Here is a 24,199-nt window from a genome sequence, read left to right on the forward strand (position 1 = left end):
CTGTCATTAAGTGTGTTGTTTGGTATAGTATTGGAAGGGGAGTGAAAGGAAACTAGAAAAATAAGAATAGTGTTTATACATTACCATGTATAAAACAGTTTGCCTGTTTCTGCGGATGTCTGTAACCAATAATATTTGTGCTTATCCTTTACCAGTGTTACCTTTTACCCTTCATCCATTGGAGTGCAGAACTTCCTACTTCCCCACATCTAGTTGGCAAATATTTTAAACAGGTGTGTTTCTTCCCCCTCGCACTGGCAGCAGAAAAAGTACTGTAACTATTTGTTCAGTTATTTAACCACAATGATAGTGGATTCTATAGGAGTGTATATCTAGGAATCTAGTTTTTGGTAGAGGCAAGGTCAATCACGCTTTTCGCCAGGGCAGTATTTCCCTGAAGTTTCTCACAGTGAAAAAACTTTATCAACTGAAGATGGGGTTTGTCTGCTTTCAAAATACTGGAGTGCCAGCCCCTGTACCCCAGTTTTAAAAACTGGGCACTCATCAGTTGTATAAGGGTGGTAGTAACTCTCCCCTTATTGGGGAAGGTAGGGGCTTACCAAGAGAATGAACTATTGATTTTATTTTTTAAAATCTAAATTACCTAAATTTATGTTATTCTAGAAATTAAGAAATATGCTGAAATATAAATTTTAGTAAGACTTCTTTTCAGAGAAAGAACTGCATAATATGTTACTGCACTATGGAATGCTGCAATTTACTGGGCTAAGGATATATCAAAAGGTTAATCGTGTGCTCTCTTTTTCTGAGGCAGCTTTTCCTAGGCATAGCTGTTTTTAAGCTTTTCAGTCCGATTTCTGTCAACTAGATTTCTACAATGAACAGCCCAAAGGAGCATAAACAAGAGCTTCTGTTGTGGAACACAGTTCCTTTTTATTTTAAAGTGACTATTAACCCTTTTTAAAACTTTCTTTTGATGTGACCAGACAAAGAGAGACTCATATAGCCCTTTGAGATTTGCCTGCAGTGAACCTTCTTCAAAAATCATGACCTTGGTTGTCCAAGTGACAAGGCTCTCAAGTTGTTTAAAGTAGATTTAAATGAGCAGAAAACACGATGTCAAATATGTGTTGCTGTAGATGTAGTGTGACAGTACTTTGTACTAGTTGAAGCACATGTGAGTTCATCAACCACACAGGTTGCTGACAGGATGGAAACCAAAACTACCAGCATACAGCGAGACAGATACACCAACTTCTCTTATCTGAACATGCAAGCATTTAATACATAAAAATGAATACAGGTTATGCTTTCTTTTGTCTGGGGTTAGGAATAATGACAGTCTTTCTTGGTAACAAGGACATTCTTTGTAATGCAGATGTATGTGTACCTTTGCCTTTACAGTCATAACAACTTCTTGTCAAATGAACCAAAAAGTCCCAAACGAAACTTTCCCATCATGATAGAACAAGAACTCAGTAACTTGTTATTCAAAACCCTGGGATAGAATGCATTTCTGTCTTCAGAAATTGGGTTCTATATGCATTTCCCTGGGAAAAAATGTACTCCAGTGATTGTTTCAATGTATGCACTGGGTTATAAAGGGAGTTTCAGTGATACTGTACATATCAGCTGCACATGAGCAGTTTGTGGTTTGAAGAGGGAACCTGGGATGGAGAGATCCAACCTTCTGTATCCGATTTTACCCTGTGGAATATGGCATTAAACAATCCTATTGTGTGTTTAAAATTTCAATTTTTCTGTTGGAACACTAGACCATATGGTTTATTTGGAGAAGTTTATGGATAGTTCATCTTTGTTTACTCATTTTCTACTTTATATATCAGATAATGTGAGGAAATGTAATGTATCAAAGGTAAACCTTGAAGTTCAGCATGGTGTTAAACTATCCCTTATGTCTTAATTATTTTATTAGAATATAAAAGTTGTGTCTCTTTGATTTAGCTGCACATTTGAACTAAAGTTAGATCGAGCTGATGTATAAATATCAGGTAATTGTGAAATATTTAATTCGAAAAGGGTATGGATCTTGTTTCACAAGAACTAGTTGAAGAATTGAACACCGCAGGAGAGATATTATTATTCCTTTTAATGTGTGAACTAGACTTGGGGTATATTTTCTGACATCAGCCAGTCTTTTTGATTTTTATAGAACATCCTGGTGGCGGTGTGGTTTTTGTTTTTTTTTTTTTTTTCTTTCCTCTGTAGCCTACAGTTATTTACTTGTCTTATCTTATACATTTATTTTATACAATGGTTTACAAATGGAAAATTTTCTTAGGATATATATTTAGGATATAGTATAGCTAACCTGTAGAAGTGCTTAAATTATTCAAATATACAAATATATGTGCTGTGTGAGATAGACTAGAAGGCTGTGTATCACTAGTTATTTATACAGCTTTTAGCATTCCTGTGTGTTGCAATTTATTTAGATCCATGTTTTGAGCATGTTGCGTTGTTTCCTGTTTCTGAGACTTAGTGGAACAGCCTCACAAAGAAATGCTATTTGATGATGAGATTGCAAAGTAGGAATGAATGAGCAGAAGAGGAGTATGCCAGGGCTGTAATAATGTTTGTAACATTCATTAAACTGTTTGTTAAGTAATATATTCGGTCAGACGAGTGTTTCCCAGCTTCTACATAGCCTATTATGTGTTCTAGTAAATTAAAACTAGGAAACCTTTGTTGGAGTTATAGTGCTCAAACTGACATCTAATTCCCCCAGACAATAGGTACAAGCCTGCAAGCCTCTCTAATTCTTTCCAGTCTTTACATTTATTGATTCTTTTGTAAACGTGTTTCATCCAATCTATTACAAACAGCACTGGTTAGAAGTGTGAAGTTTACCACGTCTGACCTAAGGCACATTGAAAACAGCAGCCATATGCCATACAGTCAGGCATCCCAGATTTACTTCCAGTCAGAAGAAAATTTGGACCTTTAGCGGCTCAGCTGGTTTGGTTCCTGCTTTGCTTAGAGGGACTGACATGTTAATTCTTTGATCTGTCTGGTTTGGAACTGAATTTAGTTCAGCTATCATTTGTATTCTAGGTTATGTTTTATTACTTGAGTTGGCTTATATAAGTAGTTTATTTTGATTCAAGACTTCATTTTCCCTAGTCTTGAGTAATGTTTTGCATATACAGATGTAAGTTTCTTACTGCAAAGTATGGATTTACTTCCTTTTTTTTCTTAACATGTCAGGTTTTCTACATCTCTTATTATTAAAAGTTACCAAATAGTCCATTCATAATCTCTGGATGAATAGAAAGAATAGTAAATTTTAGTGAAATGAGCACAATACATTTTTATCTTCATCTTATATTGTAAAACATATGTAATAAATAATTGATAGTAAACAAACACATCTTATTTTTCCTACCATATTCATCACCAGTTTCAAAGCTTTGAAGTTCAGTAAATAATTTATGATAGTTGTTAGTGTAAGGAAATCTGACTGTAGTCCTGATCCTGCTTGGTTTTTGTCCTTGTTTTCAAGCATATCTTTGCTAGCCATACTGAATGATAAAGAGTGTATGAATAACTGATGGGATTCATTAAACAGATGAAAATTAAATCAGCTATTTTTAATTAAAAAAAAAAAACTCTTAGACATACATAATAAAAATTTTGTGCATCTTAAAGATTTTTGGTTTTTTAAAATTTGGTATGAATTGCTTAAGACAGTGAAGAAGTGAATGTTTTTAATACGGAGTGGAACATGTGTCAGCCTGCTTTTGTTCTCAGAACTTCAATCAGGGTGTCTTTTAGCCTGGTTAAATATCTTGCTGAGATCTGCTGTATTTGCTGAGAATGTAACAAAAGGTGTCAGAGTACAAAAACAAAGAAGTGCATGTTTTTGGCCTTTACTGAAATGTTCCATAGAATACATGGTTTAATTCCTTTGTTTTCCCTTGTTTGCATGGGAAACCCAAAGATTTTGGAGAGGTTTTTAAGCAATGAAGAGATTTTTTTTTTTTCCAGGTCATTCAGGGTCATCAGGATGGCTTTTATTTGTGTCCTTATACAAGTTCTTAAATACTCCAGTGAGTCTTCACATATATTCTGACTTATATAAAACTTTAAATAAAGCAGGAAAAAAAAAAAACATGACTTCAGGCAGAGATGTAAAAATTCTGTGTAATTCTGTAGCTTCCTGGTGTACTCATTTATGGTATCTCCAGTTTAACCCTCAAAATAGAGTGAGATCAGAACATAGCAAAGTGGTTTGAATGCATCCTCATTTTGGCTGCAAAAAGCAATGGCGTGTAAAACCTCTCGTGTAGTTTTCCCAAACTGGGCGGGGAACTGTAGTACCTGAGAATTTCTGGTTCGATTTTTTTGTTTGTTTATTTTTGGGGGTTTTTTGTTTGGTTTGTTTTTGGGTTTTTTAAAACATTGTCTGCATATAAATGCAGATGCATGATAGTACTTGTGCCCGAGGCGACAGGACTGCGTAAGAATCTCTGGCCATTCTAACTCCTCTGGGCAGGCTGCAACCTGCAGTGCTTGTCTTGCTGTGTAGTTGTGCGTATGTGAAGCCCCAGGTCTTTGTTTCTGACACGGGTGGTCTAGGCAGCACGGGATATTAATGGGTTCTGTGTTGTACAGCTGTAGTTACAATGAGGCATCTCAGCAAAGCCTTCAAGAATATTTTCAATCCAGGGCTGAATATATAAGGCACTAACACGGGGAGGCTGTTATTCCATGGTATAGGGTCTTCTGGGTCTGAGGTTTAGGCTGGTTTGTGAGGCTTTCTACTTAAAGGTGATTTATAGGTATCATTTATAGGTACCAGATGTTGTGAAAGTAACCAAGAATAGCAAGGACTTGTTATTGCCTTTCAGAAATTTATTGTCTCTCAAGATTTCCTGTACACCACTGTTATTTCCCTTGAAACCAGTATGGGACCTGCAAGTCCACATTAAGCTATTATTGTCATTAGTTCACTAATTTTTCTGGTGTGGCAGATGACAGAAGAGGAATGTTTTGGGAAGTTTCTGACTTTGACCGATATGGTGATAATTTCACTTGGCAAAGGCACGTTACTACTTTCTCCCTATTGAGTAATAAAAGCCTTCTCCAGAAAACGAATTTGTTAGATGATTTCAGGGGGAAAAAAAAGGCCACCATCTTTTATAATTAAAGGACTTAGCCTAAATATAGATGTTACCATTGACTGCTTAGTGTTGTTTGACAGTGGCAAATTGTTTCCTTTAGGGATCTGTAAATGATGTGATGAGCAAATATTCAGTCTTCACTTGGTAGCTTTAGCTGTTTCTTGAAAAGTACTTTTGTTTGGTTTTGTTCTAAAAGCTCTTCTTTTTCTTCCCTCTCCATGGCTTTTGTCATGCTTTTTTTTGTCTATTTTTAAGTGCTACCCTGCAAAACCAGTGACAAACAGTTGATAAAGCTAGTGATGAACACCCATATTCTTTTGGAAGCTTTAAAATTGTTAAAAGATTATCAGCAAATAACATTACAAGAAACGTGACTACAGTGTGATCTCATGCACATTAATTTTTCAGTCCAAGAAGAACCTGTATACTCGCCTAAAGCATTTCTGGCTTCATAGATCACCTTGAAGGATTGGGGCTTGCTCTTTGTAAGGAACATGGTTTGCAACAATACATCACCTTTGTTTCTTTGCTCCTAGAGAGAATGTGCTGACAGCAGGGCTATGATAGAACAGGCCACATCCACCACTGACTTTTTGCTTTCAGTGTCACCTTGGGACATCATGTCTGGTTTACGAGTACTGATAATTTTGTAATGGTGTTTTAGTACTTAGCTTTTTTTGTTGTCTTGTGCAGCCTACTGGCTCTTCAGAGGCTAAGTTCATGTGTTGCACAAAGTGGGTGCAAAAATGCTGTAGAAGAGGGAAAATCTCAGTCATTTTCAAGCTGCCTCTTTTTTTTTGTAGTCAGGCTTTGTGTACACTTAAAAATTGTGCAAGTTTTTATTAAATTGTAATCTGGTTTTGAAAACATCTGGATTTCTTGGCAAGGAAGATGAAGCAGAAAAGGTGGAGAAAAGGCTGACTTCAAGGGTAAAATGAACCTTAGCTAAGGGAAGCAGGTTAGCAGTTCTGTGTGCACTGCCCATGTTCAAGATAGGATACTGCTCACACACAGCTCAGTTAGCTGCAGAACAAAGGAACAGCTTACATAACTCTCAGTACAGAGAGATCAGGTAGTAATTTTCATGACCCCTTGTAATATCGTAAAAGGTGAGGTATTCACAAATTCAATGCTTGGTTCTCCTTATTGAAAATCTTCGGGGTTAAATTAATAAAACAAAGTTGTGTAGCTGTCAATGAATGCCTTCATGAACTAAATGTTCCTTTTTAGGTCACTAGAATCGCCAGTTAAACTATCAAAAGCAGTGTGCTTTAATTAAAATAATTCTTTTCTGTGCAAATCTATTTGAAGAAACAAGTAATTCATGGTAGAAGATATAAAAATTGGAATCTGACAAATGTGTACTTGTACATAACCTTCCTATAAGTCCTGAACTCTGTCTTGAATGTGTATTAGTTGCTAAATCAAGTCAGATATCTGAGGTGCGAACTGGAGAGCTGATAGCAAATATTCATAGTGGAAGCTGATAACAGCCTTAATTAAGCTGATGCTATCTTTCCATGATAAATTTAGAACTTCTCCATAAGACATCTGACTTAATGCTCCATTTGCATCCAGGAGTGTTTGTTTTAGATCAAACACTGTCTCTGTTAAGAAATCTGCAGATGTCTCTTTGACAGGCCTAGCTAGAGAGACCTATCTGTCTTTCACAGAAGAGCCTGGGAGCTTCGTTTCTCCTGTGTTGCAAGGTAGTGAAGGAGGTGTACATTGACCTAAAGCTGACCTTCCAACATTTAGCTTTTTCAAGGTTGACATGCCCTGAGAAATACTTATTTTTTTAATGACTAATGCGTTCTCATAGCAATTCTTGAACCCAGAATTCCTTAATCTTTTAGTTACTGTACTTGCTTAATTCCAAGGAGCTTATCTTGAAAACTTTGGCTAAAATGATAATTTTAGAATAATTCTAGAAGCTTTGGTGGGCACAGTCCAAGGCAGCTCTATTCCTGTATTGTTAACTGCAATTAAACTGAAAGGTTCTAAGATAACAATCATGTGGTGAATTTTTTGAGTAGCAAGTTAGTATTACGTCATCAGATTGTTGACATTGATTCAATCACCAATGGATTCCAATCACCAGATGGATTTATTGTCTCTGCCTATTTTGCTTTCAGGAGTTGTACACATTGTATATGTGTCCCTTAATCATCAATGGGGAGAGACTGCCTGAGACACTTTTTATTTTAAGTATTTTCAGGGAATAATAACTTGATTTGAAAGTTAAGTCTTGTACTAGAATTTTTTGATCAAAAAATAAAATACGACATTTTTTCCTTCCTAGAAATTCTGTCATTGTTTCTGAACCAGACATTTTAACAGGATTCTTCTTTATAGTTAGAAGACTTAATGGGAGAGTCCAGTGCTATTCCCTCACGGAGAGTGAATAAGCACTATTCATAAATGGTAATTCTTATAGTTGTCTAAACTTAAAATGGATCATTAAGTTGATGTAAATTATGAAAGTCATCTGCACGTTTGGCTAAAAGTCCAGTATCCATGTATTTTGTGTGAAAACAAACACAAAACAGAGAAACAGTTGCTTCACCAGAACCTGAGAAGTGGTGTGAGAAAAAGGAGCTCTGTGTGAGAGGTGTAGAGGCTCTGATGCATATGAGCACTTAGAACAGGCAAAAGAAGTCAAGTGTGTTCTGCTGTATTCCTGCTGCCTGCACTTGTATGTGCTAACATTTTTTTCCTAGCTCTTTCCTGCTTTTCACTTTTTTTTTTTCTTTTAACATTGTATGCCCCTGGATGAATTTTTAGGATTTTTTTTTTAAGAGGACCTTGAAATTGAATTTCAACTTAATTATTTTTCTGTGTGTGCACATGTGCATGTTTGTTGCACTGTGACACTGCTAATTCAGCAGTGTTTTGTAACTTCTGAGGTGTTAGGATTTCTTGGTGTGTCATACCTTGAGGGCAGGAAGCAGAAACTGGTAAGAAATAGGAGCCAATGTACATAACTCTGGCATGCTTAAAGTTACAAAAGTTGCTCCTTGGGCAATTGGCAGTTGTGAGAAACTGATGGGTAAATATAATACTGGTCGTTTTCTTATCTATCAGTTATTAAGACAGTGGCCAGTTGAGTGGAGTTTGTACCTGGAATGATAAATTTTTGCAATTACATCTCTGGATAGTTAGTATGGTTAGATCTATCTATATGTATTTATAGTTTTATATATACATATAGCTATACTGATAGTTAGGTAGCATGTGTAGTAAATTAACTAATAATCTATCACAAAAGTAGCTGAAAAATACTTTTCCAAAAAACTAAGAAGCTAGTGTTTACTCTTCTCCAGTCTATAATTGTTCTGTTGTATTTGTCTGCTTGTAATCAGATTAGTTGTATTTTATGGAAATTGAAACTAAAATTGTAGGTGTTTGTGGAGGGATATGTTATTCTGCTGAGGTACTAGGAATGTTTCTGGACAAAATAAATATTCTGTGTGAGTAGTTCTGCATATCAGCAGGTGTAGGAGCATCAAACAGGAAGGTGCAGATCCAGAATACGAGGGGCTTACATTATCTGTAGAGATTCTCTGCTTTGTGATTAGAAAGGTGACATATGTAAGAAACTCCTACAGATGAGTGGATATCAGTTTTGCTTTGTTGCCTCACTCCCTTCAGTTTACATACTGCCCTCTTTGCTGCAGTGTTTGCAAAACACTTCACTGTAGTAGCTGTGTTTCCAAAGTGCTGCTGAGTACAGAAGCAGATGGCAGCTCAGTCATTTATTCATCTTGCACTATTTATTTCTATTATTTCTCTGGAAGCAAGTTAATTGATGTTAAGCTGTGGCTTCCTATCTCCTGCTTTTCCTGCTTGCTCACTTTCTCTTTTATTTTTAAAGAGGAGAAGATAGAAATCATGTCTGGTTTCTGTTGGTGCTTTTTCTTTTGTCTTTCTAGTCATGAATATTTCAGTGCTGTAATGAGGCATCTTTGAAAAGTTGTGGAAGATGACATACCAAAAGACTAAAAATTAACTAAGACAAATTAGTTTCTTCTGTTTCTAGGAGCACACATGTCAAGATGATGATAAGAGTATGTCTGAAATACAAATTAGGATTGAAGTTTTGTGTGGGTTTTTTGGGGGTGTAGGAAGACAACACCAGTCTAACTTCCTTCCATTTTGTGTGGAAGTAGGCAGTGCAGGTTTGGACAGCGTGGGTTTTTAAAGACTTCTGATTACTCCTCCTGTGAAATAAACAGCTACTTTCCTCTCCAGCAGAAACGGTACCAGGTGGATTTGGCACTGCTTGGAGAACTCTGCTTACAAAGGTAACTACCAAAATTTCATTGCCTACACAGGAGGTTGTATCAAGTTAGGTCTTGTATGGTGACATCCAACTCCACTCCATCCAACCTCCACCAGGAGGTTTTGGGATTTTTTTATTTGTTTGTTTTTTATGAGATCATGGAAAAAACTGTAAGGTTTTTTTGTACTTAGTTGTCAGTCCTTTAAAATATGGTTAGAATGAAATAATTTTAACAAAATCAGATGGCATTCAGTCTGTTAAAAGAGAAGATTTTGCTCTTCAGAAAACACTTACTTATTTGAAGTACTAGACCATCATTCTATATGGACACATTTAATTGGATATATTTAAATTACTGCTGATGGGCCAGAGGAATAAACAAAAATAAATAAATCCAGGGGGGTGAGCATGCACTGACCACGAATGTCATTTCAGTAAAGAAAAATACGTAAGGTTAGAGTAGATCCCATTGCCTTAGAGCTGAGGGAGGGGAGTTAAAAAAATGTAAGCAACCCCAAGGCTGAGCTGAAGTTTTAGTTGCAAGATCTATAAGCTAATCAGTACTGCTAAGATTTCAGCTAGAATCATGTGTGCTCTGTTGGAGGACTCTACTTTCTTTAAGGAATAGTATGATCACACATGAGCTATGTGGATAGACTTAATTTATAGGGATTGTTAAGTGTGGAGAAGATGGTGGGGTAGAGAGGTCATTAAAATGGCTTCCTGTCCTCACCTCTCAGTTTGCATGATGGTCCTTCCCCTCATACAAGTCTGTGGAAAAGGTAGAGCGAGTGGGAGAGCCAGGAAATGGTGTTGATTCATCAGTTTAAATAATCCCTGCAATCTTCTGGTTATATCTGATTTCAGCTATCACACTGCCTTACATTTGTGCTTCCTGCTGTTTGGAATGCCTAGCTGGTGGTGTTACAGAGGAAGGCAAAGATGACAATTAGCTGAGCTGTTACTCATAAGTCTGCATGGTGCTCCAGTTCCCAGATAGACACAGTAATCTGGGGTAAGGAGTACACATTTTGTGGAAGGTGACTGCATATTTCATTTGGATATTTCAAACAGTGTGAATTTCACCATGGGTTTATGTGAATGAGACTTCATTTTATTACTTTTTTCACTGCCTTCAAACCCAAATGCTGGTCTGGAAGAATGAAAGGTCACAATCCTGGACCAATTGCCCACAGCACAGTAAACGGTGAGGAAGAGAGTGGTACTACGCGACTTGTGTGTGCCTCTGGGAAACTGAGATTCTTTCTCGGATCTGGTACGCAAAGAACTGTGAATGCCAGAATAATATTACTCATAAATTGCCCTACATTAATTTCTATTCCAATTCTGTGTCGCTCATGTAAGTGAAAATCTTGGAAATACGTTTGCTAAATCATGTGGTAAATGGTCTTGTTGATGACTGCAGAGTTGCTCTGGGGTTGGAGCTATTAAGCACTTATTATGGGAATCCAACAGGGCAAATTAAGAGAAACCTCTGTGTGTGCTTGTTATTTTAGGACTTTTATGCTTTCTTCTGAGAGACCTCATGTAGGACCCCATGACCTAAAAAGATTTGATGTCTTTTAGTCAGAGGTTAAGTTCTGAAATCTCAGTTACTGACCTATCAACAATGGAAATAATCACCTCCAAGGGAGGGTTTAGTGTTGTTATTCTTTAATGCTAAATAGCTGAATATTGCTGTTAATAATACATGTAAAGTAGCTTTTTAGCCTTCTGCTTAGTTGTATGTGGTATTTTCACTTATAGCTGAGTCTTTTTATATTTGTAAATTGGGAGGGATATTCTGTGTTTCATTGTAAGTAACTGCCAAGTGGGTTTCTTATTTGTTTGTAACACCATTGTAAGCATTTCCTTAAATTGGGATTGCTCAGATGCGATGGTTGTAACTTAAATCTGTATGAGTGTTCCTTGGAAATACTATTCCAAGTGCACAAAATCAGTGTGCCTGGCAGAATTTGCCATTATATTAAGTTCTATCATAGAAGAACGATTGCATGGTAATTTTTTGCAGTTTTTAACTGTTACCTTTCAAGGTTTTGAATGTGCAATCCATTTAAAACAAGTATTGCTGCTGTTTATAATGCTGGCTGGATACCTCCCCAGATGCAGGTTTTTAGAGATTTAACAATTTTTAATGCCAGTGTACAAATGTATGCTTTTACATAAACTTCAAATTTCACTTTGGAACAGGTGAATCATCTTTCTCACTATTTCTTTTTCTAACTTCACTCAGCTTTCTCTGGAATATTAGCTATCTGAAAAACTGTCATAGTCTTCTAATGCCATTTTTGCCAGGATCATAAGCATTTTCAGTAATGTTTGTGAGCAGCATTACTGACAGATCTTGAGTTCCAGCTGAATCAGTTAAGTCTTTTGATGGTATAGTTATTTTGCCAGCCATCACTCTTGTAACAGTGGAACTCCCCTTTGAGGAAAAAAAGAGGTCATTCATCTTTTGTAAGATTCATACATGAGTTTTATCACTATAGTAATAAAATTCACTGCTTGGTTGGTAACCACTGGAAAATGTAACCACACTTAGACATGTTGCCATATGCACAGTTAGGTAGCTATTAGAATAAACATACGATAATACATATAAAAATAAAGAGGGAATGTGTGTTTTGGATTAATTGAGGGGTGTTGGACAGTTTGAACAAAACCATAAAAATACCTGAAACAATATTCTGTCCTTCCTGCTTTATCTCAGGTTTCTTTGGTAAGATTGATAAGCTTTTTCTTTTTACTTATTATATGCATTTACAGCTAATATTCTAGGACCCTATGTTGTCTTTAAATAGCATTTTCCCACCATCCTTGTCAGTTTGTTTATAAGGCTCTGTTATCTGCAACTTGCATAGGCAGTGCTTAGATGCTTCTCTGTAAACTATATTCTAACCATGTATATTTACCAGTATTCACTTCCTCTTTCATTTTCATCTCTATGTTTTTGTTGAAATATTATTGAAAGTATCCAAAATTATTTGTATCTATGGTTACTGAATGATTTAATAATTACAGCATGTGGTATAGGGACTGACTGAATGCATTGCCATTAAGGAATGATTTTCATTCAGTGGTATTTTGGGAAGTTTCTAACACTGTGAATTTATATGTTGGGCTGGGACCTCTGGTAGCTTTGCTTTGGAGCATCTGCTTCCATTGCTACTGTGAAAAATTTGTCATCAAGCACAGGGGAGAGGTGTAGGGGTCAGGCAGTGGTACTGCCTTACCTGCAGCTGCTAACCTGCCCAGATCTGTCTGCTACGCAAGCCACAAAATCCTCATGGCTTGCAAATCACACTGCCTGTAAAGCCTGACAGTGCAGACAGATGAAAAGAATAACTGAAGTCTAAAAAAGGTGGGTTCAGGACATGTCAGGTTTTTTCCATGGTGCCAAGCACTTTCAGTTTACATTTAAGGAAAAAGGTGCATAGCATTTTGGAGGTGGCATGCAGCAGCATGCAGGGATGCCTGGTAATAGCAGTATAGAACTTTCCACTCCAGAGGACTCCTGAAAGGAATTTTGGACTTGTGCTTGCAAAGGCAGCAATAGAAAGAGTGAGGGAATGGGCTGGAGCAGAAACAATTCCCTTTGTTGTGTGAGTACATAAAAAGTACTTTTTTAATGAAGATTGTTAACAAATCCATTGTTGTTGATGTATCACATTGAGCTTCTGTTAGACTCATCGTTTTAAAAAAAATAAAGGTAGTTGAACACATGCATTCAGTGTGCATTGAATGCTAAAGCAAATACAAGTCATTGACTGCTTTTCTTAATGAAGAAAGTGGTGGTGGTGGGAAGTGTAACAGACATTGCTTTTAATGAAATTAAGGTTGCACACAGTCCCAAGAATGCTAATATCTCTAGGTGATACCCATCTCCTTAGTTCCAAGATTTCTATTATTTTAAGAGCTATAGATATCTAAAGAGAAACAGTCAATTTAATTTCGTACACCTTCATTTTTAACAGTTTGTTTTCCATCTGTTTCCCTCTTGGATAGAAGCTGATTTATCGGGAACCTGTTATCCTTATAAGTGGATTTTCTACTAAGGTTTTTAAAGCATCCCTGAGATCCTACTAAGTAATGAAAAAAGGAGAAAGCTTTTAGTCCTGCAGACTACAGCTGTAGAGTATTTCAGAGTATTGTGTAACAAACCACTGCAAGCTACTCTATACAAATGAGGAAACTGGATAAAATACCATATGGTGCTGCACAGTACTTCAAAGAATTATTTCAATATTTTGAATGGGCTGAAATATCACTTGCAGATTTATTCAGTCTAATTGGGACTTCACAGTTGTACTGTTACAAAGGAGAATATCTGTGCAAGCTAAGTTGTGGGCAGGGGAGGTGGAATCAGACTATAGTACAATATAAACTAGATGAGAATTAACTTTTCCTAAAATGCATAACAAACATGATCATCTAGCATGCTGTTAGCAGCAGCACAGTAGGTTTTATGGTGCTTTTGTAATTTGGATACTCTGATTTGGAGTCTAATTGGATTCCTGGGCAACACTGAATGTCTTACATTCTTAAGTTGTGTAAAGACCATTCAAAATAATGGGATTGACATTAACCTTTTAAAGTTTCTTTTTAAAAAATGTATTTGAAAAGATTTAAAAAATAAGCTGCAGTAGAATTAGAGATTTCAGGAAAAACTCTACTCTTGTGTCTTAGACTATAGGTATTCATTCTGATTGGCTCTGTAATGGATAAAATAAATTTGTCGGGTTTTTTTTCCCTGACTTCCAATTACAAGTGCAAACCAAGGGGTTAAAAAACTTCCAATTCAAATTGGAAGGAACAGCTGCCTTGAAATTCAGCCAAAAAATTGTCATTTAGGAAGTCAATAAATACTTACAGAAAAACTTAAAATCAGGGGGGCACAGTATATTCAATGTTTCAGGGAGAAGATGCTGATATAGATGCACTGAGTACTTCTACTTTGAAAAAAAAAAAGGTGTATTTGGCTTTTATTTAAACTATAACTCACACTTATGAGGTTGGTGTTCTGTTGTTGTTGAAGCAGAAGGCAGAGGTGCACTGTTTTCATGTGTCCTTGCTGGTGGTTATATAAAGCAAATCCAGGCTGGTTCAGAAATCTGCGCAGAGCAAATATTAACTTTAAGCTGCTCTTATTTCCTCCAGTATTGTTACTTCTTTCTGAAACAGTGCACCTTGCAGTCATTAAAATATCAGTGCAAAGGAGAAATTCTGTGGACATGGCAAAGGGGGTGGACAGAAGAAGTAGTGACTTTGATTTAAATTGTTACAAAATTTCATTAACTTCATTAGACTCTGGTGTAGTTGTAATTCTCATCAGTGTGTGGCTGAAAGGATGCTGTGATGTGTCAGGTAATCTGATGTCTTTTGCATATTGATTCTGTTTGATGCCAGGCTGTGGAAAATGTACAAATGTTGGGCTGAAAACACCACAGGAAATAAAACCCACAAGTGATGGGGTGCAAAACTCACCTGGCATAGGCCTAATAATGATGTTAATGTTTGCCTTTTTAAAAATGATTATTAAAAGGAGCATCATTTGCAAAGGAATAGCTGCTGGCTAGACTGATTTTTCACATTTGTACTCAGAAGCAGTTAATAATCTTTTAAGAGGTTTAGAGGACATTTGTGATTCTGATCTAAAGGTCATCATACCAAGTGAACTAGGAATGGGAACAGTATTTCCCAAATCACTGGGGAATACCTGGAGAAAGGAGAAATATGTTCAATGTGGTCTCAAGGGAGATGAGAAATTCCCTTAGGACAAGAAAAAAATATGTTAAGAGAAGCTTGGATATGCAAGGGAGCTTAGGCTTGAGCATTTTGTTTTTGCTAGTGAGGAAACTGAGGCAGGGAAATGAGTGTACCTTTACAGTTTTGTTTGCACGTGCATATGTTTTTTTTAACATTATCTGAAGTTAAAACCCAAACTGGAATCAGTATGTTTTGGTGCTATCCTTTTCACTCATTTTCCTCATGGGATAACTGATTAATCTATAATGCCTTCAAGTTTTGGAGCCCTGTGAAGCATTGCACACACAGTGAAAAGGATTTCGTGAGGTTAGTCTCTTACTGGGGGGCTTAATCATCTTTACTGCAATGCCTAATTTAAGGGAAGAATGGGGACGTTTGCCAGTGCTGCCAAGGAGGGGGACTGTGCCAAAGTCTCTTCAGAGCCTTAAGCTCCTGGGACCTGCAGCCCTTTCTTGTTAACACTGTCAAAACAGTGCATTTCTATTACTTCACTGGAAGATATTCCATCTGACTTTTGACCAGTAATCACCTTTTCAGGGTAATATATAACTTTTTTTGTGTTTGTTTGTTTTGTTTGGGAAACTCATAATTCAGGTCATAAATGTATATTTTGTAATTCTATCAGCTCTTGTTAGTGCCTCGTCAAGGGGTTCTCCACTGTGTGGTAAGGTATATTGGGGAATAATTGCAGTTGTTTTAACAATCTAGTCCAGCCCCTTGCTCAAAGCAGGGCTTCCTTCAAAGTGGAGTCAGGTGGTTGAGGGTGTTGTTAAGTCAAGCTCAGAAAATCCCCAAGGATGAAGATTTCATAGCATCTCTTGGAAGGCAGCTCCAGCCTTTAACCATTCTCATTATGAAGCTGTGGGAAAGGGTTTGCAGTGTATTTTGCAGATATTGGATTCTGATGCTGACTTGGGTGTCTCATTTTTTACTTCTGGGTAAGATGCAGATTAATTGAACATACCAAGCCTGTTTGGTTTTGATCTAGAGCTTTTAACTGACGCCATCTAAGAATACTGAATTGCTTTTAAATCAGTGTTGAGATTTTACTTGTTGGCATCGGTTTTGATATATTGGAGCTGCCAGGGAGTGTTTTGTAACTCATGAGATGTTTAGTTCTGTTACCTTGTAACACAGTTTACATACATTTACTTTTTGTTTCTTCAATGTGTAATGGGAGTCCTCATTCTCGGCTAATGCTGAGACATGGAGTTTGCATCTATCTGTCTTTTCCACCTATCTCTGTAAAGTGCAATTATTTTTAGCTGGCTTCAGAAAAAAATGTGTTGTAACGTGTGCATCAAGCTGCATAGCTTGAGAATTGTAATATTCCCAAGAGAATATAGACTCTGTAGAATATAGGGTCTGAAAGTAGCTGATAATCTAGTTAAAACATGAATTTGCTGTTATGTGTGTTCTTGAAGGGAAAATAAAAGTGGGAAGGTGTAGGGTTTTTCTCATGTAACCCTCTAGCTAATCAGGGGCTTCTAAAATTATGTGGGTGATTGAAGATAAAGTTATCCAAAAGGTTTTATCACTTTTTATGTCTCTGAAAATTATTTTTCTTTCTGTATGAATGCTACTATCTTTTGAAGAAAGGGACTCAACTGCAGTGCTAATGAAGTATAAAGAGCTAAAGCTGTCACTGCTGCAAATGGTATTTGCAGGAATGAGAAGTTAGTTTACTTGATACCTCATAGCAAACGTCTTCGAAAGTCTAAGGTGCTGTCAGTGTGAATTACAATGAAAGCGTTGAGAGAGGAGGTGTTTATGTAGTCTGTCTGGTATGTCTTTTTCAAAATATATCTAGGTATGTACTTTGGGAACATATTTTTAAAGCAAAACCTGTGGGTTTGGAACGCTTCTCTTCCCTGACTTAGGGGAACTTGCAACTGGTGAACGACGCCGGTCATTCCAAACGTGTCAGAAAAACCCATCCATGTATTGTGCTCTGGAAGTTTTGACCACTTGACTGAGAAACTGTTATAAAAATATTGTAAGAACTATTCTAACATTACTGTTACTAATTTTATATCTTTTTAGAGAAAATTTTGTGGTGTATTTTTCTAAGACTTCTTTTTTTTTTAAGATCCCTTCATACCTGAAGTAGAAATTAAGTCTTCTCTGTAATATAAACCTAGAAGTTGGAATGGATAGTGATGTAGTGAAATATTACAGCACTTCTGTTCACTTAAGGTTAACTTGGTAGGTCACTGGTTCACCATTGCAAGGGACAGAGCAAATAACATCTACGTACCTGGTACACTTATATTTTTATGTTGCTCTCTGATCCTGTTAAAAGCCACTTGAACTCAAAGGGCTTGAACTGAATTGCGAAGCATGGACCTTGCCTTAGAAAATGGGAGCACAGCCCCTATTCTGAGTTTCAGTAACAATCTCTTGCCAAGAGACAAGGGTTAAGGCCCTATTTTTATTAGGTAGGAATCAGGCATTTTGGACTCTTGAGAATCCCTGGATACACCCTTCTGATATCTGCAGGACCCTATGTGTTTGTAATAATCCCACCGCTAGTCTTCTATTGATTTTTATTTTTTTTGTCAAGTACATAAGTATATATCTGTTCATACATAGTGTTAAAGGTAGATCTAGTACATGAGCGACTCCAACCAGCTAGGTGAGTCCAGGCTGAGAAAGGTGGGGTATGTGTTGTTAACAAAACCAGTTGAGATTTTTAAGATCTAGCTGTATGAAAAAATTTTCCTTTAGATAGTCATAGTAAGTACACTATTATCTAAACTTTTACTAAATACTTAATTGAATCTGAAATGCTGAATAACAATACTTTTTCTTGATAATATAGTATTATTTGCATCTTAAAATATATGCATTAGAAATGCAAGTAAATCCTCAATTTATGGATAATTTTGGTTTTATAATGATGCTTCCTAAAAATATGAAAGGTGAGCTGATCTTTGGATACAAGGCTTTTCAGTAGTCATCTTCCTTATTTAGTCATCTAAAGCTAGGGAAGATACTTTATTGCTGTGTTGCGCAGTCATTTTTTTTTATCTGTTGTTAAAATGCTGCCTAGTCATTTGTTGTAGAGGTAAAATATTGTTTGGCCATTTATTATGGAGAGTCAAAATGTTGTCTGCAATGGAAGAAATTGAAATCTACTTGGATTATTAACTTCCTCCCCAACTGATGTCTCAAGCGAGAGAATTGTCACTTAAAAATAGTGGGCTGCTTTAGCAATATCTGCTTGTCATGAACTCATAGCCATAATAGAATTGCATATAATGGATAACATCATAAATTTGGGTGGGGAATTAATAGCAATAATTTACTTTCTGGTTATGCTGCCTTTTCCTTCTTAGAAAATACGCGTACTTTGATATTTATTGCAGATACACATTCTCAAGTGGCAATTAAGTTATGTTTTCTTTTTGTGTGTAAAAGTAATACATTTACTGAAGATTCGCTTGGCAGTGTGGGAGGGAGAAAGCAGAGTTCTAGCTGCATTTCCTTCATATTACCCCATGTTCTTGCTCTTCAGCCATGGCATTGAAGACTTGCCCTACAGTTTGTTGCTGTGACTTCGCAGCTCCAGCCCTGTGTGGTGGCTGAGCTCTGTTCAAGTTCCATCTCTTTCCATCTCTTTAGTCAAGTACCTGTTTCCTTGTCTTCAAAATATGTTATGGTTTAACAGTACAGTAAATCAATTGCTGAGTACTCTGTACCCCAGTACAAGACCCAAATACAATTCTGAGTCAATAGTAATTCGCTCCTCTGGGTTTGTTTTTTTACTTCCCATAAGCAGTTTTGTGTTGATTCGCATGTCACCTATCCATGCCATTCTATCCATACCATTCTGACTTGGTGCAGGACTGGGTTGTCTTGCCTGCACTTGCCTAAGCTCAGTCTGGCTAGTTTGGCCGGTGTAGCAATCATTTTTGTTGAGGTAAAGTTTGTACCATTAGATGATAGAGTAGTGCTCCTCGCTGCTGCTGCTGCTGTTTAGAGAATTGCTGCCTTGTTAGCCTAGTAAACATGTTTAGTTTGAGTGCTGACAGTTTATCGTGTCAACCATTGACAGGGGTAAATTTCCCTCTGTATTAATGCAGAAGGAAAATGGCCAAGCAAGCATTTTTCTGCGTTATTTTTACAGCCACCAGCCAAGGCTACAAACTGAGCCTTTTGGGTTCGATTCTGTGGAGTTGGTGTTGGAAATTCTGAAGTGATGAGAAGTTATTAATTCTAAAACCAGATACCCAGATAGACTAAGTAAGAAGTATTGTAAAGAATTTTTAAAAAAATCGTTTTCTTAAAAAGTATAGAATTGGTGATGGCAAACTGTTTTATGACTTTACTGTACACCATATGGTTAATGTAAGTCAGTCAACGTCCCTGGTTGAATGTATCCATTGTATGTCCTTCTCTTGGGACATTCCCTCTTCCTCATGTATTATAAGGGTGACAGAGGCATGTGGCTTTAGTGTTTAGGGAAAGAGCCTGTTTTAAATTTTTGCAGAGGAAATTTGAATTGAGATAGTCCAGAAAGTTTGGTTTGTTGTTGGGGTGTTAGGTTTTTTGGTTTGTTTGTGGTTTTTTGTTTCATTTTTGTTTTGTCATTTTCCCCCTGTTGCCCTTCCCCCCCACTTTATCTCTTTGTGCCTGTGTCGAACTGAAAAATATTGTGCAATCATTTACTGAAGTCTTCAGTTTCTGAGAATCACTAAATTCCCTTCTTTGTGTCATATACTATATGGTGTAATTACAGAATTGATCCAGAAAAAAATGGAAATGCCTTTGCTCTTGGAGACTTTCTCTCAATTATATAGTGGCATTAGTGGGCAAGTTGAATAGACTTATAGGATCCCTCCTAAGAAATGAAACCTCTCTCAGACTAAAACCCACCTTAATATCACTATCTCATTTCTGTTATTCGTGTATACTTTTTTATGAGGGCACTAATTTTCAAATTTTATTAATACTATATATAATAAATTTAGATAATAAAATCAAATACAATAGATGCAAAAAGTTTAGGAAGTGAACAAATAAGAGAGTGATGCTTGCAGATACAATCTTGCTACTGTTTACCTGTGGTATCAGTCATGGACTCCGTGGCAAACATGTAATTAAAGATTGCATCAAAATGCATGAAACTAAAAAACCATTTCTCAGTTTATGTATTAATACTTAGCTGTAAATGGGAAATCTCACTTGCCATCATACACATTTCATTCCATAATTTTTTAATGGTCACCTTGCAGCATGGATAGTGTAGTTTTTAAGTGTGGGTTTTGAACTCTTAATTCCTCTCCATTGCAACAGAGTCTGCCCTACAAACTGCAGGAATATTTAACAAACACCTGGAAGAGGATGACAAGTTTAGATTTAGGAGACAGATGTGTTTGAGAGATCTGGTTCAGTCTGCTCCTTATTTTAGTAGTTTGGGTGACCTTTGTTACTTAAAGGGCTCCAAAACTGGATTGGCAGCACCATACACCAGACTGAGTGGTGGTTGCCTCAAAGAAAATCCTGACTGCTGCAGGGATTCAGGTGTTTACCCAAGAAGCAAAGAACGTTGTTGTTTCCAGTAGTGTGGACTTCATATTTGTGTTTTAAAGAGCATAATCTCTCTCCTGTCCCTGTGGCTGTGTTATTACACTGTTAATTGATTTGGGATGCTGGACCATATCTTTAAGGTGTACTGATAATGTTTGTGGAATATGGCAGAATTTTACTGACCAAGGCATAAAAGAAAATCAAGATTTCTGACAGGTTATAAGGAACTTGGTCCTGAAGCAGCTGATCTGAAGAAAAGAAATACTTAGAGACATATTAATTCAGAATTTCAAAGTCAATCGTAGGACCTATCTTTAAAAAGTTACCGTTTTAATTTTAATTTACTATGACACCTGGTAGGCCACCAACACCCCAGGTATTCCCCTGGTACACTGTTCAACTTTGTTCTGTCACTGCAGGAGCAGATTCTAGCCATCAAGTTGGCAGAGGATCACCTTTGGGAACAAATGGGAGTCATGTACAGCTGAAATAATGGCTTCTGTGTCACTTACACTATTACCTTTGGTTTTGACATTTAGCTGGTGGGAAGAAGAATCTGCTTAAGTACAGTCTTCCCTGCCATAAGATATTTGGTTTTCTGCCATAAATTAAAAGTAGTTAATAAGGAATAGGTATCCTAGCTGTAGACAACTGGACCTCCTGTTGCTATTGGTCTGATGGGGTAATAATTCTGGCAAGTTCTGTGAGCTAGTAAAAATAGTGAACCTCCCTTTATGTGAAGGCTTTTCAGTTTATTGAGAAATTTCTAGGAATACCATCAAGTTCCATTGTTTAAACATATTTTAGTAGTACATATCATTGAAAAAATTTTCAGTAGGATGTTTTAGTTTCCCTGAACAATTTCTTATTAATTTGTTTGCTTTCTAATGGAGAGTTTTGGTTGGAAATCTGTGAAAAAAACCACTGTTCCTCTGACTTAAACGTTTTAGATTAAACTGTTTCCACTATACCTTTTAAAAGATGTAATTTGAGAAAATTGTACCTTTTTGAGGGCTCTTTCTCATGGAAATATTTGTAAAGATAAGTATCAAGGGTAAATAGAATATGGTGCAGAAAAAAATAATCTTAGAACTGAGAATTCCATTCTTTTTTGGCAGCATCTAAGCCAGCCTGACCAAGAGCAGTGACTCTCACAGCCATTGCTGTTAAACTGTTCGGGTCCTTGACAGCTGGATCGTTTACTGACCCTTCTCTTCATGTGATTTCTTCTGGGATCAGATACAGCACTGCCATGCTGAGTATTTCCCAAATGCAGGAGGACCGAACCAGAGACAGACTTATCTTAGACTGACGACTAGATTGATGGTAAGCAGTGCAGAAGGTTCAAGCCTTATGCTAGCATAAAATCATTTGACAGATAGAAATATTTGCTTATAAATTGAAAGAGTAGGTAATAATAGTGTTTTTTATGATTACATTACATGATATTTTGTGATTACACAGACTAATAGCTAGCAGATGGCAGAGTATACATTTTACTTGTTTACCAAGTTGATGGATGGCAGTGATTGAAAAACATTTTTTTCCTTGTTGCATTACTCTAAAAGCTTGTAGTGGAAAGGCAATTTACAATATGAGTCAACAATAATTTGTATCTGCTCTGGATTTGGGGGGGCATCAGTTATTCTATTTATTTTATTTGACTTCTCTCAATAATATTTTCTTCTTAGGGGAATGGGAAAAAAATGAAATCTACTTTGAAAACCATCTTTAAAGGGATGCATGTGCGCTTACAGTCTACATATACAAATAGTATCTATTTGTATGAAGAAAAAATGGTGGGAGGTTTTCTCCACTGTTCTATTTCAATGTTTATCGTATTACTTGGACATTTTGATGAAGAGAGATATGCTCTGTCTTTTGTTTAGGCACCTCAGCACAAATCTACGTTGCTATATTGCATGCTACCAAGAGAGTTAAAACTATCCAGTCACAATAATAATGGCAGTGGTTTTCATCCCATTTGTTTAATTGGTATTGACTTACTCAGATTATCTATGTGTATGTTTTGGATGTATCTGCTCTTCAAGGGTTGTTTGGTTGGTTTTCTTTCTTAGGTGCAATGACTTGGGAATACTCCATAACCATGAAGTTATTTCATGAGTGGTAGACCTAAAACCTGAATTTCTTTCTTGGTTCATTTCCTATGTATTTTAGTCCCCACTGTTGGGTGCCCTAGCTCCCTGCCATGTTCCTCAAGTGTGCCATTCATTTTAGTCTCTCTCAATGGTTTTTGGGTGTATAGGAATGTCATGCTTGTGGTTTCAACAAATAGAACCTGAATTTTGATTATTAGTAGTTTGCCTTTTCTTTGAGGGAAAAGGGGCAAAGCTGCAATTGCTCTTCCCTCAAGAGTCAGTGTTTGGTCCTATTTTTCTGTAAGGTTTCTAACTTCTGTAAAATTCATATCTGAGACATCTAGTATCTTGCAAAATTTGATAGAACTTGGACAACATGGTTCAAATTTTATGATTCGTGTTTAGTCATCTCATAATAACATTATTTTTCTGGAAAAATTGAGCTAAAACACTGAGATGGAGCCAGAATGTCATTTCTGCTTAAAGAATCCAATAAGACCATGGATTTTTTTCCCCTTAGTAAAAGAGGAAGGGAAATCATTGCAAGAATTACTGTGACTGGACAGGATAAAACATAACTTGAGATATTCTTTTCAGATAAGAAAACTTTTGCCTTTCAGCCAGAGGACACTTCATAATGTATATGCCTATTTGTAATAGAAATATTGAGTCTGTTTAAAACTGTCCCTTGAATTCCCTTTATGAATTACACACATGATAAGACCTGAAAATACATTTTTAGTAGTATCTTCAGTTTTATATCAATCGTGGATAGATCCACCAGGCCTCTCTAATTCTACCTTACAACTACTGTCTCTCAAAGGGTTTTCATTACTCCAAACTGCTAGTGGCCTTTCAATAGGGAGAAAGCCTATGATATTGCCTTACTTTTTGTAATGTGGGGGGAAAAAAAAATACATATTCAGATAGTTGCTGGCAGGTTTAGTAAGCTTGTTTTTCATAGTCCCTATTCCCAAGGTAAACTTTTTCCTGGGCAGTAATTGATCCATTTTTCATTTCCTTCATCTTCTGCTTTTCACCACTGCATTCAGATTTGTGTGGCAAATATATATGTACGTATGTGTCAACAATTACTGTCTTGTTCAGCTTCCCTACCCTTGACTGAATTTTTATTTTGCATTTTCCACAAGATCCAAGTTTCAGACTGGTATGATAATATGACATTTTCCAGCTTGTATCAGCAGAGATGAAATGCCTTTGGTAATGATGCCTCTGGTTGCAAGGAGGAGAATGAGAAATAAACGGTAGAAATGTAGCTACCAAGACTCCAAATTGATTTTTATATGGAAACCTGAATTATGTACCTGAAAGTCACTGGTAAATGCTTGAGGTTCACCAGTACAGGAGAAGAGCAGTAGAAAAGAAAGAGCAAT

General features: G+C 36.6%; 1 protein-coding gene across 24 annotated transcripts in view; it reads left to right on the forward strand.

Annotated features, from left to right (window-relative positions):
- TENM3 (teneurin transmembrane protein 3) overlaps window positions 1–24,199 on the forward strand; it is a 1,314,113-nt gene that overhangs the window by 934,775 nt on the left and 355,139 nt on the right. Inside the window, exon 11 of one of the 24 annotated variants that reach the window (XM_042015010.1) lies at window positions 21,825–22,032. The exons of the other annotated variants lie outside the window; for them this stretch is intronic. The gene's annotated coding sequence lies outside the window, so the exon portion shown is untranslated. The remainder of the gene's footprint in view (window positions 1–21,824; window positions 22,033–24,199) is intronic. 24 annotated transcript variants of the gene reach the window in all.

This window comes from Corvus kubaryi, unplaced genomic scaffold (genome assembly GCF_017639235.1).
Source record: "Corvus kubaryi isolate FWS band 111438036 unplaced genomic scaffold, C.kubaryi_AGA036_p1.0 split3-131, whole genome shotgun sequence".
In the NCBI taxonomy this organism is placed as follows: Eukaryota; Metazoa; Chordata; class Aves; order Passeriformes; family Corvidae; genus Corvus; species Corvus kubaryi.